This window comes from Gossypium arboreum, chromosome 5 (genome assembly GCF_025698485.1).
Source record: "Gossypium arboreum isolate Shixiya-1 chromosome 5, ASM2569848v2, whole genome shotgun sequence".
In the NCBI taxonomy this organism is placed as follows: domain Eukaryota; kingdom Viridiplantae; phylum Streptophyta; class Magnoliopsida; order Malvales; family Malvaceae; genus Gossypium; species Gossypium arboreum.
In genome coordinates, this window is record NC_069074.1 from 34,297,261 (window position 1) to 34,304,797 (window position 7,537).

The 7,537-nt window shown below is 35.1% G+C and overlaps 2 long non-coding RNA genes across 2 annotated transcripts; one reads left to right on the top strand and one right to left on the bottom strand.

Annotated features, from left to right (window-relative positions):
* Positions 1 to 765: 765 nt before the first annotated feature.
* LOC128293187 (uncharacterized) lies at positions 766 to 3,794 on the bottom strand. The gene is made up of 2 exons (XR_008283293.1): positions 3,670 to 3,794; positions 766 to 1,179 (listed from the first exon to the last, which is right to left on the bottom strand). It is a non-coding gene; the product is annotated as an uncharacterized LOC128293187 (long non-coding RNA).
* A 245-nt stretch (positions 3,795 to 4,039) lies between these two features.
* LOC128293186 (uncharacterized) lies at positions 4,040 to 4,842 on the top strand. Its single transcript, XR_008283292.1, has 2 exons — positions 4,040 to 4,147; positions 4,509 to 4,842. It is a non-coding gene; the product is annotated as an uncharacterized LOC128293186 (long non-coding RNA).
* The last annotated feature ends 2,695 nt before the right edge of the window (positions 4,843 to 7,537 follow it).

Below are 7,537 nucleotides of genomic sequence, written 5' to 3' on the forward strand. Positions count from 1 at the left end.
AGAATTTTCGGCCAAAGAAAGAAAGGAAAGGATGAACAAATTTTTTTGTTTTTTTTTTCTCTCTAGTTACGGCACAATGGGGGGGGCATCCATGCTCATTTTTTTGTTTATTTCTTTAATGCTAGCTATTATTTTATGGCTTCCTACATACACCACTAGCATAACATGTTGGAAACATGTTCCCTTGCCCATAACCTTGTCATGGCCGGCCACTTCTCCTTAATAAATGGATTATTTGACATGCAACTCCACTTATTTTACTTCATTATTTTATTAGCCTCTTAAAATTAGCCACATATATTTAAATCCTTTCACATGAGTCCTTTTCCTTTCAATTCACATTCAAATTAACAAAATCAAAGAATTGAAAATTCACACATGCATTTTCACACATATTTGGCATGGAATAAGGTATTTAAATGTTTTTGTGACCCGATTTCGTGGTCCCGAAACCACTTCCCGACTAGGGTTAAATTAGGGATGTCACAGTAATTCTAGAACCGAGGCCGGAGGTTCTTCAAACAATTGCAAGCTGTTGTAATTTAAGTTGACAATTTTAACTATATGATCAGTAACTTTATTTTGTTCCCTAGAAATATGTTGAATTCGCACTTTCCAGTTGTGGCATAAGAGTTGCTGGATTAGACACAAGTCCAGCATCCTCCTATTTGCAGCACCTTCAATAAGGAGTTTTTCAACTGACAAAGCATTATTACATTCCAACTCCAGCTGCCTAAAACTAGTCTCCCATGCTATGATGAGTCCTTCTATAATAAAAAAACAAGATAAATTTGTTGCGACTTTTCTATAATAATCAACACAAAATGAGTCACACAATATCAAAATACAAATACAAATAAATGCAATATCAAAATAATTAATATAACTAAAAAAAAATGAAACATTTTAGAATTCTATGTAACACCCTAAACCCGGCCTAGACATCTAGGCTAAGTCCGTGAGTTACATCATCCATTCTAAAGATGACATTACCATAACGCAACCGAAGTAAACCAATAGTCACACAATATTCAACACGACAATAATTTAAAGACATAGTCTTCCTAAATTCATAACATCATAAGACAAATATTCCTACTAATAATAACTATGCTAGGAACAATATTTAATATCGGACCAAGCTTCCGCGACACCGACCCGATCAAGTCTAATTACCACCTGAAATTTAACCAATAATAGGATGAGTTATGAACTCATTGCGTAAAAATGAAAGTAATGCAACAATGGTAGCTTATAGAGAATTTCCAGTTCAGAGATTTGGTTCAACACAGAAGCGTGTTCGTTCTAAGTTCAAAGCAGAGATTTTACATATGTATATATGTATTATTCCAGTTTAGAAATAGTTCAGATCAGATTCGAATGCAATGTCCCTATTCCATCCGCTACACACCAACTTCAGTCATCCTAACACACCATTATGGACATTTAGTGCCTATCCGTCCCTACACACCTTTAAAGTGTTCAATGACACTTTTATAGAAACGCAACTTAGCTGCTAGTTTAATAAGTGACAAGAGCAAAACAAAATGATACTTATTGTGGCATAGCCACTATTTCAATACAAACTCCCTTCTTCTTCACAATCTCCCACCACATGTTAATACAAAATGCAGTAGTCCATATCACATGTTCAGTCATTCTAATACATTACATAATTAATAAAGTAGTTCGATAATATAGTAGTATTACAGTGCATATTTAAGTACATGACTCACAAACTAGTGTTATATAAGCAAATTCAGTTATTCGTATATTGAGGAAACCAAACCAAAGTTTAGCAACCTTCTCGGCCTCAAAAATAGTTCTCAGATCCAATATCCCGCCACACGGCCTGGGCATATGCCCATGTGCCTTAGCCGTGTGGATTTTAAGCACAAGCAGTGAGTCATACGGCCTAGGCACATGCTCGTGTCATTGGCCGTGTGGTTTTATACTATGAACAGTGAGTTACACGGCTTGGGCACAAGCCCATGTCCCTGGTCGTGTGGTTTTATTCAATGAACAGTGAGTTACACAGCCTGGGCACACGCTCGTGTCCTTGGCTGTGTGGTTTTATACAATGAACAGTGAGTTTCAAGGCCCGGGCACACGCCCGTGTCCTTGGTCGTGTGAACCCTGCAGTAGAATGGCCATACATGGCCTAATCACACGCTCATATGGCCGCCCGTGTGGTTTTAATTCAATAAACAGTGAGTTAGAAGACCATTCACACGGCCTGCCACACGCCCGTGTGGCGCACACGGCTTAGTCACATGCTCGTGTGCCTGGTTGTGTGGCGTTGACAGCCACCATTTTTGGCGATCCGAAACTTGAAAAGTAGAGTTTTCGATATGCGCCTGATCTGGTTTTGACAGAGAAACAATGCGGAGACTACCTGGAACCTAATTATTCATTACACAAACAATTACATCATTAATTCCAATGTTCAGTAAAAATAACTTATTATTAACATACGTTGAAAGGTTCAACATCATTCTATTCCAATTCGCACACTCACCTCGTACGAAACAGGAGAAATTAGCCTAACACGGCGGATTACTGTCTTTGGCAACACCCTTGCCTAAACAATATAGTAAATCGAGCGTTTAATAGAAAATTGACTAAATGAGTAAAGTCCTGTTTTGACAGAAAATGTTAACAGAACGAAAAGCATAACGACAGGAAGTTACAATAGAACTTATGCTGAATTGGTCTTATAGGCAACTAAGCTTTACAACCACACAAGATCGATTGCAGGAAGAAGAGAAAAGAAAAGAAATTTGAGAAGAAGGAGTAAAAAATTAAAGAATTAGGAGGTAAAGAAAAATAATAATAACTTTTCCTTAGACTACTTAAACTAACCACCACCCTTCTCAATATTTGCAAAAAATATATTCCTAACGCGTACGATGGAATTCGAACTCGAAACTAGAAAAAATACAGACAGATGCTTAACCAGTTAACCAGTTAACCAGCAGGCTCATTCTTGTCATCCTTTCTCATAGGATTGAACTCAAACAGGTAGTGCATGCTTGTGGGTTGATTCTAAAACAACAAAACTTTTAATGATGCGACTCGAAATCTAGACCTTAAACTCAATCGTAGAATACAGAACCATAGATACAAAAATTAATTATTGTCGGTTTTCACAAACAAGTTCTTAAAATTTTGGGGCAGTACATTCTGTGAATTAAGTTAGAACTCAAATGTTTCCATATTTAGTTGTGTTTCTTCTTTTGTATTTTATATATCATTAGATTTATCTTAAGTTTTAGAATTTTGAATTTAGGGTTTTTTATAGCTTTGATTAGATTTTAATTTGGAAAATGAGATTTAGACTTTAGACATCAATTTTAAGATTAAATTTTAGCTAAAACTTTAGATTTTAAAATCATTAGATTTAATCTCATCAATTATTAGTTTTCTTATGTTTCAAAAATCTTTTTTTTTTTGCAACAAAATACTAATATTCATTAAAAAACAAGGCTTGAGGCAGCTGAAACAAAATAAAGCGGCAGAAGAATGAAAAGATAGAAAAAAATAAAAAAAAATAATTCCAACAAGTACACAGAGCACATAGGAAAGAAACAAAACCACTAATGCATTAAACTCGGCCCTCACCAAAAATGAAAAGTCACTAGAAATTATTAGCCAAAAAATTCAACATACCCAGAGTAGATCCACAGTTTAGCCGAACATGGGAGAGAAAAACTTTCAAACCCATCCACGGAGATTCAACAGAACCTTCTCCATCTTCAAAGCGAACAAAACCATTTCAACATCTTTGGATCCAAGCTGTCCAATCCTCAGCCATCACTTTCCCCACTGAATCTAGCGGTTCATGAACCCAGAAACAAGGGAGTTGTCATCGACGACCTACTATCGCCAAAGTATGTGTCGCATTATTGAATGATCTCGGTACAAAAAGGTAAGAAACCTTCTCGAAACGTCTTTCAAGAAAAAGAATACTGTGGATAATCGGTCTAAGGAGAGATCTATCCTCCCTTTTTTAGTTGAGTTTTTTTATTATCGATAAAGAATCCCCTTCCAACAGTAGCCTCCTGAAGCCCATTTCAACCGCAAAAAGCATAGTCTTTTCACACGCCCGAGCGTCAACAACAAAAGCATCAACCACATCTACAAAAGGGTAAGTACACGCACCCATAAAATGCCCTTAATTATTTCTTGCTAAAACAACTGCAAAAGAAGTTCTAGTTTCTCTTTGGAATGAAGCATCAAAATTCAATTTAATAAAACCAATACCAGGGGGACGCCATAAATGCTTTATCATAGAAGTAGAAAAAGATTTCAGATTCACTTAGCACAAAGAGAGTTCTTGACAATAACCTCGGATAAAACCCAGGAGATCCTGGATGGAAAACTTTAGTCCTTCATGAACCAATTTATTTATTTTATACAATAACACCCATAAAGAGATAATTAGAACCTGTCTATTACTAACATCTGCCACAAGAAAAGTGTTGACTAATCGATTTTTTTCATTTGAGGTATTCCCACTCGGAGCAATCCTGATGTTGAGAGAGGCCCATAATTGCTATAGAACACCAAAATTCCACATCAAGTGGTCTGAATCCTCCGGAGCTTCTTTACAGAGAGGGCAGACGACATCAACATACAATCTTCTTTGAAAAAGATTTGTATAATGAGGCACATAGTTGTTGAAAAGTTGCCACCTATGTTTTTTTTTTTTACTTTAGCAGGAATATGTAAAGCCCAAAGTAATTTGTAGAAATCTCTGTATTTATCAGCTGTGAAAGAATTGTAGTCATAATTCTGTAATTGATATGTAATTAAAGTACGATACCCACTCTTCATGGAGTACTCTCTAGTAGCCTTGTGTTTCCAGACCTGTAACACCCTTATCTCGTATCCGTCGCCGGACTAGGGTTAAGAGGCATTACCAGACATTTCAAAACATTATAAGATTAATTCCCAAACATCATCCACATTTCAAAGCATCATGGTCAAACATAAACACAGAGTCCCTTTCTTAGGTCAATGAGACCTTAAACATGCTTTAGGAAGGGGTCGGGACTAAACCGAGTACATACAAAATTTTTTGAAACTAAATAAATTTTCTAAGTCACAAAGGTCACAGGCCCATGTGTCTAGGCCATGAAAAAGCAGGGCATACATACTGACTTGTCCCACATAGCCGGAGACATGCCCATGTGCCTTGGCTGTGGTCGAAACTGACTTAGGTCATACGGCTAACCACACGCTCGTGTGTCTAGGCCATGCTCGAGACTGACTTTAAGTTGTAGGACTACCCCAAGGGACACACGACTGTGTAACATGACCGTGTGTCACACACGGCTGAGACACACACCTGTGTGGACAAAAATAGGCTATTTGAAAAGTCGAATTGCCACCCTTAAGGGTCATCCCTACAAGTCCAAAATCAAAGCAGAAATGCATCATAATTTCAACCAACTTTAATCACAAAACATACATCCTTCATGTCATCCAATCACCAAACAATATCATCCTTATTATCTAAACCAAAACATACCAAAATCACATACCAAACTCATTCATTCATACATGTCATTATCCTAATTTTTCACATCCATATTTCATATCAAAACCATACCATTTCCATAACTAATTCACATAACTAACTTACCAAATTGACCATTTCTCACTAGGCCATTTATGTACATCAAAGCATATCATTTCTTAACACAACTTATATACAAAAAACCAAACCAAATAGCAACTTTAATCTGCCATATCACATGGCACAATATACACTTCACAAATCATATTCAACTACTTCTAGCCTATACATGCCATACTTCACTATTCATATTTTCAAAAGGTACCAAAATAGAGTTCGATGGTTTGGTAATGATCCTCAACGATCCCCGAGCTTCCAGTAGCTTTGATATCTATAAAACAATGCAAACACACACAAAGTAAGCTTTCAAAAGCTTAGTGTAATAGCCCAAATTTGCCCGGGCCTTAAACTAAAATAAAAAATAAAAAATAAAAATAAAACAAAGTCCAAGTCCAGTACAAAATTACAAATATATAATTTGGCCCAATCGAAATGGCCCATTACTTGAAAAGATTGAAGGTCCATCTATGAGCTTGACTTATATGGAAATATAATCTTTAAGGATATGCAATCTTAGATATGATATGCAATTTTAGATATGATACAATCTTAGATATGATATGCAATCTTAGATATGATATGCAATCTTGAATATATGATCTTGTAATCTTGGAGATTTAATTTGTAGATATCCTTTAATCTTGGAACGAGCATGAAGAAATTAACGATACTTCTTTATCTTTTGAGTTGTTCTGCCGGATCGGTCGCTCAAGACCTTTGGTCTCTACCGGGACCCGATGAAAAAAATGGGATCACTTCTTATGGGTTCATTGAGAATGATTCTGATCTAGTTCATGGCCTATTAGAAGTAGAAGGCGCTCGGTGGGATCCTCACAGCATGAGAAAAAGATTGCGGTCGGTTTGATAATGATCGAGTGACATTGCTTCTTCGGTCCGAGCCGGGGAATCCCTTATATATGATGCAAAATGGATCTTGTTCTATCGTTGATCAGAATTCTTGAGTTTTGGGAAGCAATAAGAATTCTTGAGAGCATTCACTCAAATTTCTCTCCCTCTTGCGTTCTTACTCTCTGTGGTTTGTTCTTATTTTATTCTTCGTCTATCTTAGTTTTTCAACCTCTTTTTTATTTTAATTTCTTCATTTTTCAAATATGTATATTTATTCCTATCTTTTATACATTTGATTATGTATTTTATATATTATAATATTTAACCTTTTATATAGTTTTCAAATATATATTTTCTATGCATGTATATATATTATATTATTATTTCATGTATTTTGAACTATTGCATTATATTTTTATAATTTGTAAATGTTCTATTTATTCATTTTTTTAGTGTATGTCATTATCTCATTTGTCCATAGTTTCATTTTTTTATATGCTATGTTTAATTACTTCTTTTATGTGCTATTTTATGATATATATTGTTGTATAATTTTTGCATCTATTATGTTTTTCTTTTAGTTTACTCATGTTTTTATTTGTTTATTACCTTATATTTACCTTAGTATGATTTTTTTATTAAACGTATGTTCATGTTATTTAGTTTTGTCTTAATGATATTATTTATGTTTGTATGGAAATGTTAGAATATTTTGTACATCTATGCTTCATGATGCATTAATATGTCATCCTAAAACGTCATTTAAAATAATATTCCAAGGTTTCTTTAAAAAAGGCAATGATTGATGTTTGGAAACTTCGAGAAAGGTAGTGCCCTAACTTACTGGGTTGCGACTTTTCTCCTTGAATTCGAATAGTGAAGCACCCTTCTAAGTGATTTTAAGTTTTCAAAACTTAAACAATTATTTCGAGATTTCAAAAACATAGTGTCCTAACTTACTGGATATGGCGTTTTGTTGTTTCGAGATAGAAATTTTCGAAAGACGAGCTTAGTTTCGAAGGTTTTAAAATGTTGCGTCCTAACTTA